The sequence below is a fragment of the Triticum dicoccoides genome, chromosome 6B (assembly GCF_002162155.2).
Source record: "Triticum dicoccoides isolate Atlit2015 ecotype Zavitan chromosome 6B, WEW_v2.0, whole genome shotgun sequence".
In the NCBI taxonomy this organism is placed as follows: domain Eukaryota; kingdom Viridiplantae; phylum Streptophyta; class Magnoliopsida; order Poales; family Poaceae; genus Triticum; species Triticum dicoccoides.
Genome location: NC_041391.1, coordinates 682049788 through 682062782, shown reverse-complemented (window position 1 = coordinate 682062782; position 12995 = coordinate 682049788). Strand labels below are relative to the sequence as shown.

General features: G+C 43.3%; 1 pseudogene; it reads left to right on the top strand.

The window, feature by feature from the left end:
* The first annotated feature begins 8726 nt into the window (after nucleotides 1-8726).
* Nucleotides 8727-12417, top strand: LOC119326021 (annotated as a pseudogene).
* Nucleotides 12418-12995: the final 578 nt, after the last annotated feature.

Sequence of the window (12995 nt, the reverse complement as noted above, 5' to 3'; positions counted from 1 at the left end):
CACCGTTGAAACTACTCCATCTCACGTGACCATCGGACATGGTGTAGTTGATATGGATCACGTAATCACTTAGAAGATTAGAGGGATGTCTATCTAAGTGGGAGTTCTTAAGTAATATGATTAATTGAACTTAAATTTATCATGAACTTAGTACCTGATAGTATTTTGCTTGTCTATGTTTGTTGTAGATAGATGGCTCGTGCTGTTGTTCAGTTGAATTTTAATGCGTTCCTTGAGAAAGCAAAGTTGAAAGATGATGGTAGCAATTACACGGTCTGGGTCCGTAACCTGAGGATTATCCTCATTGCTGCACAGAAGAATTACGTCCTGGAAGCACCGCTGGGTGCCAGGCCTGCTGCTGATGCAACTGACAATGTTAAGAACGTCTGGCAGAGCAAAGCTGATGACTACTCAATAGTTCAGTGTGCCATGCTTTACGGCTTAGAACCGGGTCTTCAACGATGTTTTGAATGTCATGGAGCATATGAGATGTTCCAGGAGTTGAAGTTAATATTTCAAGCAAATGCCCGGATTGAGAGATATGAAGTCTCCAATAAGTTCTATAGCTGCAAGATGGAGGAGAATAGTTCTGTCAGTGAACACATACTCAAAATGTCTGGATATAATAATCACTTGATTCAACTGGGAGTTAATCTTCCTGATGGTAGTGTCATTGACATAATTCTTCAATCACTGCCACCAAGCTACAAGAGCTTCGTGATGAACTATAATATGCAAAGGATGGACAAGACTATTCCCGATCTCTACGCAATGCTAAAAGCCGCGGAGGTAGAAATCAAGAAGGAGCATCAAGTGTTGATGGTTAACAAGACCACCAGTTTCAAGAAAAAGGGCAAAGGAAAGAAGAAGGGGAACTTCAAGAAGAACAGCAAACAAGTTGCTGCTCAAGAGAAGAAACCCAAGTCTGGACCTAAGCCTGAGACTGAGTGCTTCTACTGCAAGCAGACTGGACACTGGAAGCGGAACTGCCCCAAGTATTTGGCGGATAAGAGAGATGGCAAAGTGAACAAAGGTATATGTGATATACATGTTATTGATGTGTACCTTACTAATGCTCGCAGTAGTACCTGGGTATTTGATACTGGTTCTGTTGCTAATATTTGCAACTCGAAACAGAGACTACGGATTAAGCGAAGATTAGATAAGGACGAGGTGACGATGCGCGTGGGAAATGGTTCCAAAGTCGATGTGATCGCGGTCGGCACGCTACCTCTACATCTACCATCGGGATTAGTTTTAGACCTAAATAATTGTTATTTGGTGCCACGTTGAGCATGAACATTATATCTGGATCTTGTTTGATGCGAGACGGTTATTCATTTAAGTCAGAGAATAATGGTTGTTCTATTTATATGAGTAATATCTTTTATGGTCATGCACCCTTGAAGAGTGGTCTATTTTTATTGAATCTCGATAGTAGTGATACACATATTCATAGTGTTGAAACCAAAAGATACAAAGTTGATAATGATAGTGCAACTTATTTGTGGCACTGCCGTTTAGGTCATATCGGTGTAAAGCGCATGAAGAAACTCCATACTGATGGGCTTTTGGAATCACTTGATTATGAATCACTTGGTACTTGTGAACCGTGCCTCATGGGCAAGATGACTAAAACGCCGTTCTCCGGAACTATGGAGCGAGCAACTGATTTGTTGGAAATCGTACATACTGATGTTTGTGGTCCAATGAATGTTGAGGCTCGCGGCGGGTATCGTTATTTTCTCACATTCACAGATGATTTTAGCAGATATGGGTATATCTACTTAATGAAACACAAGTCTGAAACATTTGAAAAGTTCAAAGAATTTCAGAGTGAAGTGGAAAATCATCATAACAAGAAAATAAAATTTCTACGATCTGATCGTGGAGGAGAATATTTGAGTTACGAGTTTGGTTTACATTTGAAGAAATGCGGAATAGTTTCGCAACTCACGCCACCCGGAACACCACAACGAAATGGTGTGTCCGAACGTCGTAATCGTACTTTACTAGATATGGTGCAATCTATGATGTCTCTTACTGATTTACCGCTATCGTTTTGGGGTTATGCTTTAGAGACGGCCGCATTCACGTTAAATAGGGCACCATCAAAATCCATTGAGACGACGCCTTATGAACTGTGGTTTGGCAAGAAAACAAAGTTGTCGTTTCTTAAAGTTTGGGGTTCCGATGCTTATGTGAAGAAACTTCAACCAGATAAGCTCGAACCCAAATCGGAGAAATGTGTCTTCATAGGATACCCAAAAGAGACTGTTAGGTACACCTTCTATCACAGATCTGTAGGCAAGATTTTCGTTGCTAAATTCGGATCCTTTCTAGAGAAGGAGTTTCTCTCGAAAGAAGTGAGTGGGAGGAAAGTAGAACTTGATGAGGTAACTGTACCTGCTCCCTTATTGGAAAGTAGTTCATCACAAGAACCGGTTCCTGTGACAACTACACCAATCAGTGAGGAAGCTAATGATATTGATCATGAAACTTCAGATCAAGTTTCTACTGAACCTCATAGGTCTACCAGAGTATGATCCGCACCAGAGTGGTACGGTAATCCTATTCTGGAAGTCATGTTACTTGACCATGATGAACCTACGAACTATGAGGAAGCGATGATGAGCCCAGATTCCGCAAAAATGGCTAGAGGCCATGAAATCTGAGATGGGATCCATGTATGAGAACAAAGTATGGACTTTGGTTGACTTGCCCGATGATCGGCAAGCCATTGAGAATAAATGGATTTTTAAGAAGAAGACTGACGCTGATGGTAATGTAACTGTCTATAAAGCTCGACTTGTTGCAAAAGGTTTTCGACAAGTTCAAGGGGTTGACTACGATGAGACTTTCTCACCCGTAGCGATGCTTAAGTCTGTCCGAATCATGTTAGCAATTGCTGCATTTTATGATTATGAAATTTGGCAAATGGATGTAAAAACTGCATTCTTGAATGGATTTCTGGAAGAAGAGTTGTATATGATGCAGCCAGAAGGTTTTGTTGATCCAAAAGGTGCTAACAAAGTGTGCAAGCTCCAGCGATCCATTTATGGACTGGTGCAAGCATCTCGGAGTTGGAATAAACGCTTCGATAGTGTGATCAAAGCATATGGTTTTGTACAGACTTTTGGAGAAGCCTGTATTTACAAGAAAGTGAGTGGGAGCTCTGTAGCATTTCTGATATTATATGTAGATGACATATTATTAATTGGAAATGATAGAGAATTTCTGGATAGCATAAAGGGATAATTGAATTAAAGTTTTTCTATGAAAGACCTCAGTGAAGCTGCTTATATATTGGGCATCAAGATTTATAGAGATAGATCAAGATGCTTAATTGGACTTTCACAAAGCACATACCTTGATAAAGTTTTGAAAAAGTTCAAAATGGATCAATCAAAGAAAGGGTTCTTGCCCGTACTACAAGGTGTGAAGTTGAGTCAAACTCAATGCCCGACCACAACAGAAGATAGAGAGAAAATGAAAGATGTTCCCCATGCTTCAGCCATAGGCTCTATCATGTATGCAATGTTATGTACCAGACCTGACGTGTGCTTAGCAATAAGCTTGGCAGGAAGGTACCAAAGTAATCCAGGAGTGGATCACTAGACAGCGGTCAAGAACATCCTGAAATACCTGAAAAGGACTAAGGATATGTTTCTCGTATATGGAGGTGACAAAGAGCTAGTCGTAAATGGTTACGTCGATGCAAGCTTTGACACTGATCCGGACGATTCTAAATCGCAAATCGGATACGTGTTTTTATTAAACGGTGGAGCTGTAAGTTGGTGCAGTTCTAAACAAAGCGTCGTGGCGGGATCTACATGTGAAGCGGAGTACATAGCTGCTTCGGAAGCAGCAAATGAAGGAGTCTGGATGAAGGAGTTCATTTCCGATCTAGGTGTCATACCTAGTGCATCGGGACCAATGAAGATCTTCTGTGATAATACTGGTGCAATTGCCTTGGCAAAGGAATCCAAATTTCACAAGAGGACCAAGCACATCAAAAGACGCTTCAATTCCATCCGGGATCAAGTGCAGGTGGGAGACATAGAGATTTGCAAGATACATACGGATCTGAATGTTGCAGACCCATTGACTAAGCCTCTTCCACGAGCAAAACATGATCAGCACCAAGACACCATGGGTGTTAGAATCATTACTCTGTAATCTAGATTATTGACTCTAGTGCAAGTGGGAGACTGAAGGAAATATGCCCTAGAGGCAATAATAAAGTTATTATTTATTTCCTCATATCATGATAAATGTTTATTATTCATGCTAGAATTGTATTAACCGGAAACATGATACATGTGTGAGTACATAGACAAACATATAGTCACTAGTATGCCTCTACTTGACTAGCTCATTAATCAAAGATGGTTATGTTTCCTAACCATAGACATGTGTTGTCATTTGATTAATGGGATCACATCATTAGGAGAATGATGTGATTGACATGACCCATTCCGTTAGCCTAGCACTTGATCGTTTTGTATATTGCTATTGCTTTCTTCATGACTTATACATGTTCCTGTAACTATGAGATTATGCAACTCCCGTTTATCGGAGGAACACTTTGGGTGCTACCAAACGTCACAACGTAACTAGGTGATTATAAAGGAGTACTACAGGTGTCTCCGAAGGTACATGTTGGGTTGGCGTATTTCGAGATTAGGTTTTGTCACTCCGATTGTCGGAGAGGTATCTCTGGGCCCTCTCGGTAATGCACATCACTATAAGCCTTGCAAGCAATGTAGCTAATGAGTTAGTTACGGAATGATGTATTACGTAACGAGTAAAGAGACTTGCCGGTAACGAGATTGAACTAGGTATTGGATACCGACGATCAAATCTCGGGCAAGTAACATACCGATGACAAAGGGAACAACGTATGTTGTTATGCGGTTTGACCGATAAAAATCTTCGTAGAATATGTGGGAGCCAATATGGGCATCCAGGTCCCGCTATTGGTTATTGACCGGAAACAAGTTCTAGGTCATGTCTACATAGTTCTCGAACCCGTAGGGTCCGCACGCTTAACGTTTCATTGACGATATAGTATTATATGAGTTATGTATGTTGGTAACCGAATGTTGTTCGGAGTCACGGATGAGATCATGGACATGACGAGGAACTCCGGAATGGTCCGGAGATAAAGTTTGATATATGGGATAATAGTGTTTGATCTCCGGAAGAGTTCCGGAATTCACCGGAAGGGGTTCCGGATGTTTCCCGAAATGTTTGGGTACGAGAACACGTTATTTGGGCCAAAGGGGAAAGCCCACAAGGTTTCTGGAAAGCGCAAAAGGAAGTTTTGCGGAGTCCAGGGGCCAGACGCCGGGAACCTTGGCGTCTGGCCCTGGAGTCCGAGAAGGACTCTTGCCTTTCGGGTGAAACCGACTTTGTGGATGCTTTTACTCCAAGTTTCGACCCCAAGGCTCAACATATAAATAGAGGGGCAGGGCTAGCACCAAAGACAGATCAAGAAACACCAAGCCGTGTGCCGGCAACCCCGTCCCCTCTAGTTTATCCTCTGTCATAGTTTTCGTAGTGCTTAGGCGAAGCCCTGCGGAGATTGTTCTGCACCAACACCGTCACCACGACGTCGTGCTGCCGGAACTCATCTACTACTTCCCCGTCTTGCTGGATCGAGAAGGAGAGGACGTCATCGAGCTGAACGTGTGCAGAACTCAGAGGTGCCGTGCGTTCGGTACTTGGATCGGTCGGATCGTGAAGACGTACGACTACATCAACCGCGCTGTTAAACGCTTCCGCTCAGCGATCTTCAAGGGTATGAAGATACACTCCTCCTCTCGTTGCTATGCATCACCATGATCTTGTGTGTGCGTAGGAAAATTTTGAAATTACTACGTTCCCCAACACTGGTAACCTCCAAGACCCCTCCGCAGTCAGGCTATCGGTGGCGAGATTCACCAGATCCTCCTCCATGACGGTGGAGGGGATCCAATTCCCCTGGATCCAACCAGGTGGAATAACGAACAGCAAGGTCGACCCCTTCACCGCCTTCTTGCCTTTAGCCGTCATCTTCTTTGCGTGCTCCAGAGCCGCAGTCTTGTCCTTCGCCATTGACGTGGAGCTCGATAGGAGTTGGTTGAAGGGTGTGGCACTGGGGGGAGACGGGTGGGAGAAGCAGAGAGGAAAGAAGCAAATGGAGAGCACAGTACCACGCATCGGCAGTAGTGCCTTTTATGGACACACATCCGAGTGACTGCCCCGTGGGCCCGTGTAATCCTAGCGCCGCAACCGGTGCTGGTCCGATACGTGCCGAAAAAGGCGGCGCAAGGATTGAGGAGTCCCTATCCAAGTTTCGAATCCTGTGAAATCCGGACGCGGCAAATCAGTCGATCACGCCGAAGATATCCAAATCCAATCTTCTCATAGCCGTGCTGCGTACTTCACTCGGAAATTTCGGAACCCAGAATCGATCAAGGCAACTGACGAAGGATTAAATATCAAGCTTATTGTGAGGCAGTCCTGAGAAAGAGTCTCCAGGACACTCAATCGGGCCAAAGACAACTTCAACCCTTCTTCACTCGACCGTCGATCCATTCGGAGGCTAATGACGGTGACATGTACCTAGGGTAGGGTCTTAGACCTGACCTATATGCCCTTCCCAAGGACATCACACAAGAGGCCAAGGCCTACAAAGCTAAACAGAAGATACCGACTGAAATCCTCATGAGGTGCCATCCACACTCGACAGACGATCCCACTCGGATACCCCAAATCCACTCGATGACCATTATCTCACTCGGAAGACAGGAATCCACTCGGAGTACAAAATACCTAGAGTCACCCCAGGATGGCAACGGTCAGGCATTCACTCTGTCGTCATAAAGACCATTTAATACGGGCGCTACCAGTAATGTTCAGGGCTTAAGTCTCATTGAACCCCCGTGTAACTGAGGACTTCGAGGGGCCGGCGCACTCTATATAAGCCACCCCTCCCCTCTGGCACAAGGATCGCACCCCCTGTAACTATTCCACACTCCAATCGACAAGCCTCCGCGGCACCGAGACGTAGGGCTTTTACCTCCTCCGAGAGGGGCCTGAACTCGTAAATCTCTGTGTACAACCTCGCCGTAGTTAGGACACTGCCCTCTCCTACGTACCTCCTACTTCTACTGTCAGACTCGTTCCCACCGCCAGATGCACTGATTAGTTTGACCCCCTGTTTTTAACTTAATCGCACTCCCGTTGACGTCCGTTCCTGTGTTTTAACCGCCTGGTCATATTGGGGCTATTATTGACATGTAAAATGGCGCGCACGAGCTATTTTTGGCAACTACGTTGCATCCTTTCCAATTCTCATAAAAAACATCGCACAAGAGCTATTTACCCCCCACACTGAGCTCCCAGGTTGCGGCCCCGCTCGAATTAATGTAGCCCTCAAACTGAATCCTCTCAATACAATTATCCATCCACTCGAAATGGGTACATTTCTTCAAGATCTGAAAACAACAACACGAACCCTTAATCCCAAATTGGACAAGAAAAAAAGAAATATGGAGAAATTAGAGCAAATGGCAGCGAAAGAACGGGCTAAGAACTAAGATCTAACCTTGCCATCCCTTCCTGCCATCCTTTTGCTCAAGCATTTCACAAATTCGCGCCCAAAATTACCATTCTCATCAGTCTTACTGACCCACCGTTTAAGAGGCTCTGGGTGTGCGTGCAGTCATGACACCTTGTGAGCGACACTGGACCATACTGTCGTCATTTTGAGTGCGTGGCGGAGGAGGCGACGGTGGGCGGACGGGCACGGGCGCTCGTCTCTTCTAGCTGCAAAGAGGTGGGTCCGCGCTTACGTGGACGAGTGGTGGGTCCCGCGCTTACGTGGATAAGTGGTAGGTCCAACCCCTAACAGCTAACAAGGGCATCAGTTGAGTTATGGGCCATGTTGTGTCTAGGCTATTTACACGCTCAAATGTGTCGCACCACAGCGAAATAGGTCGTACTCCTTCCAATTCCCACAGGAGCTATAAGCCCGCCGGCCATGAAGTGTACGTACGTGCTAGCTAGTCAAAGAGCCGGCCATGAAGTGTACGTACGTGCTAGCTAGTCAAAGATTGATCCAATAAATAACGATTTTTCCTGTTTGTTTTGGCGAGGGTGGAGCGGCCATTGTGCTGGCCGGATGCAGTGAGCAGCGAGTAGCTGCGAATTTGTTATCATCCGGGATCCAATCATCGCATTGCCGGCCGGCCGGTCGGCCGGCTAGCGATGCTGATATACTGAGAATATATGTAGAGACTTAAATCGAAAGTGTGTACTGATATGTTGATATACTGAGAATATATGCCGTCTATAAATGTGTGTGTATTTCATCCGAAAGTGTGTACTGATAAATCTTAATCGATCGCGTAGTAATTCATAGACGCATGTGAGAGACAACGAACAATACGCAACCCTCCGCCGGCTGCATTATTGCAGTACCGCTGAACCATTCGTAAACGGTGAATCCGGAACAATACATCCAGACGTGCTGCACCAGCGAGCTTTGGCTCAACTTGCATGTGCTGCGCTTGCAAGGCTGCACGCGCCACCTACACACACAACGCCTGAATGCATTGAAAGATTACCCATCTCGGCCGGCTACGTACGCATCGCCATTTTCCGGGAATTAATGCATGTAGGAAGGGTGCCTTGCCTTACAAAGGGACGATGAAGCTCTGAGGCTGGCATAGCAAGACATGGCTCCTCTCACTCCCAGGCTTGTAGTGCCCATAGATGTAAAGAAGATGCCATGGGAGCAGGAGGTTCCTCTCCACAACCGCTGGCACCCGGACATCCCTCCGGTCGCCGATGTAACTCAAGGGGAATTATTCCGTGTTGAGATGGTCGATTGTACCGGAGGGCAGGTTAGATATGATGACTCGGCAGACGATATCAAATCTCTGGATTTTGCATCGGTAAGTATGCATTCACTTGTTTTTATGGAAGAAATGTTTGTTAGACAAGGCGGCGAACACTGTTTGATCTAGATCGGGGTTGGAAGTTGCTTCTATTTGTTGACTATGGTTTGATGTTCTGTTTATTATGGTAGAGAAGCATTTCTCTCATGCATGCATCAAATAGAAGCAAGTGTTAATTGTGCCAACAAACTGATTATGGGTTTTCCACAGCCTCACTATCTCAGTGGCCCACTTAGAGTAGTTGATTCCGAAGGGGTTCCAGCTTCACCCGGTGATCTTCTTGCGGTGGAGATCTGCAACCTCGGCCCGCTTCCCGGTGACGAGTGGGGTTATACTGGAACATTTGAAAGGGAGCATGGAGGCGGGTTCTTAACTGACCACTTCCCGAGTGCAAGAAAAGCCATTTGGTATTTCGAAGGAATTTACACGCACTCCCCTCAGATACCAGGTAAAAGCTGTTGCTATATATTACTATAAATGAAGCATTTCAGCTCTATATCATTCAAATAGTTCCATTTTGTGCATACCACAGGTGTTCGGTTTCCGGGGTTAACTCATCCTGGTATAGTGGGAACTGCACCGTCAGCCGAGCTTCTCAATATATGGAACCAAAGGGAAGGAGAATTGGTCGAGGCGGGTCATGAGTCTCTGAATTTGTGTCAAGTTCTACACCAGAGACCCCTTGCTAGCTTACCAACCTCCCACAACTGCTTACTTGGGAAGGTATGATGTGCTGCCTCATGAATGGTTTCACCTTTACAGCTTTTCAAGTTCTACTTTCTTTCTGTCGATGCATCTGAGTTGTAAGCTTTGAGTTTTGTAGAGAAATAAATAAAAATGATTAATTTTGTTATGTGACCCATAATTCCAGTGCAACAGTTTTGCACGCAGATACTATTTATTTAGGAAATATATTGGAGTAATTTGTTTCTGAAACCAGGGGTGATATATACCCTAAAAAAGGCAGGGGTGATCCCTCATCTTCCTTGCATTGGTAAAATCAGCATGCATTTTACAACCTGGCGGAACTCAGGAATAGACGGATTTACATGTTCTACATTATTAAGGCGTGAAGAAACCATTGCAAAAATTGGAAGATAACAAAATGTTTTTGTACTGTTACTAAACACTTTTGTCTGATGCTGAATAGAGATGGCCACAACGCGTAGCTAAAAAATGGTCACCTGGGATCTAAATCATGATTGACACGCCATTTGATCTCTCGAGCCGATCCCCATTTGTTCACCTCACTTGGCCCTGCTCCACCAGCAAGATGCAGCTGAGAAGATCTATAATCCTCTAATAATCACTCCTTACAGAGATGACAGACCAAGTCTAGCTAACCACCACGACACGGAGTCAAAGAACGGTTGGAGAAAAGTTAACAACAAAAGATATCTCCACCGCTGGCAGATGTAGACTGAACAGATTGAAAGAATATACTCAATAAAATTAAATTGCCAGTGATCAGGTTCATATAATTAGCAATCCAAACAATCCCAAGCCCCGTGTTCATCGATACTTTGTTTATGTATTGTCAGAGAGCTAAGTTCACAATGCGTGCAATGTTCTGCAGATGCAAGAAGGGACTGCTGAATGGTAAAAAATTGCAAATGAAGCAGCAAGAACGATTCCTGGAAGAGAGAATGGGGGTAACTGTGACATAAAGAATCTAAGCAGAGGTTCCAAAGTTTATCTACCAGTATTTGTTGAAGGAGCAAATTTGAGTACTGGTGATATGCACTTCTCCCAAGGTGATGGTGAAGTCTCATTTTGTGGAGCAATAGAAATGAGTGGATTCCTTGAGCTAAAGTAATTTCCTTAATTTGCTCTTTTCTACACTTTTCAATACTTGTTACATTATACTATGTTTTAAATGTGACTGGTGTCTCATAGGAGTAGTTGTTTGCTGGACAACCCAGATGGCCAGATCCATTAATGTAATAGAAATTCCCATTGTTAAGTTTCACCATTCGTCATCAAGAAACTAGGCTGGCACAGTAGCAGGAAGCATCTTAACAGCTGCTTGCTTGAGACCTGTAAGATCCAGATGGGCAGAGATAAATAGATACTAGTGCATATAGCTATATTTCTAACAACATTGTTAATTCATATTGTACCTAACAAACTGCAATTCTTAGTTGATTAACCTTACAGGAGTTGCTGAATTTGCTAGTTGCATAACAAAAGAATTGCCTATGTGATTCACTTCTTGTGGTGTGCTTGTGAAGCTCTAATGATTTATTTTATGTAGGTGTGAAATTATAAGAGGTGGCATGAAGGAATACTTGACTCCTGTTGGTCCAACACCACTTCATGTAAATCCTATCTTTGAGATAGGTCCGGTGGAGCCGCGTTTCTCGGAATGGTTAGTCTTCGAGGGCATCAGCGTGGATGAGTCGGGGAAACAACATTTCCTTGATGCATCAGTTGCCTACAAGCGTGCAGTTCTCAACGCCATTGAGTACCTTTCTAGATTTGGGTACTCCAAGGAGCAGGTAGGCACTAGGATTATTAACTACAACAATGTATTTTGGATTATATGCAGGTCTATATCATGTGAGAGTGATATTACCAAAAGTTCTTAACTTTGGGTTGTATGCAGGTCTATATTTTACTGTCATGCTGTCCATGTGAAGGTAGGATATCTGGAATAGTAGACGCCCCTAATGCAGTGGCGACACTTGCCATACCTACAGCGATATTCGACCAGGTATCCTGCAATAGCTCAAACACACTGTCTTCTGGTCATCATATCTGTTAATTCTTGCGCCTTATATTTTTCATCTTCTTAATACAAATATAACAAGGTTGTGGTTGATGCCTTTGTCTAATCGTGTATATACCTTAAGTCTTTTGTGCAACATTTTTTTTGAGGAAACCAAATAGTGGTGTGCATTGACAGTTAGTAGAGATATGTGTGTAGTAGAGGTTTTTTGTATCACATCATATCAGTGTTGATACTGCTAGGTTTGGTTTGCATCCTAAATATGTACCCAGTTACTCAATGGAAACATCAGTCTAATCAGTACTAAGATGAACTAGTAGTAGTATGTGTATAATTGTATATAGACTACCCATGTTTCTGTTGCAAATAATCTTGTTGCCTAAGAAAAAATGATCTTGACCGGTGCATGTCGGCAAGAGAAGTGATATTGACCAATATCACTTGAAGCATCAGGTCTAGCAGCGAAAATAACCAGCATGCATGTCAGTGGCAAAGCTTAGTCCGTGTAGTAGGAAGTGGAACGTGTCACTGGTAGAGTATCTCCTTCATTCATAGGTTTTTTCAGTGTTATGAGTATTTTTATTTAGAACTCCAGTGCATGATATTTCATTTGTTAACATATATAGGATATAAAGCCAAAACGCCTGGGGAATGGACCAAAGTTGAGAAGATTTCCGGATGTTCTGAGATGAACGTACAGTGGACCATATATATTAGCACAAGACCAAGGCGGTACAAGGGCACCACAACGTCAAATATTTAAAGTGATGCATGATCATGTTCAGACTACTGTCTAATAATAAATCTACATAATCATCTTTATTATTTGAATAATCATTTCAGTAGGTGCGACATGGAATGTGGACTTGTAGTTGTGATGTGGGATTTCTTGATTCTAGACACTTGAAAATTTGTAAAGCAGACGTATATGAAGATACATATATGCCATAATGTTTATCTTGCTGCAAAGTTTTGTCATGTAAGACATGCAAGTATTTTGCTTGTGATTACTATTGAGACTAGCATAGCGCCCTTGCAAATGCAAGCTATCATCTTTACTGTGCCGAAAGCGTCAACTATCTATTTCTGTCAAATAAAAGAACAAAAATCAGATACATTTTTAAGGTGTAACTTTTATCTCTTGTTTTTCATATGATTATGTTGCTAAGAAATAATAGATGAGAATCATGAATCACTTATACGAAAATAGTGAGACTAACTCCTTTGTTCCCAATAACTTACTTTACTATGATACCCCGCGTGTTGCTGCAGGAATCACTAACAAATAATTTGATATTTAGAAACATGAGAATGTTTAT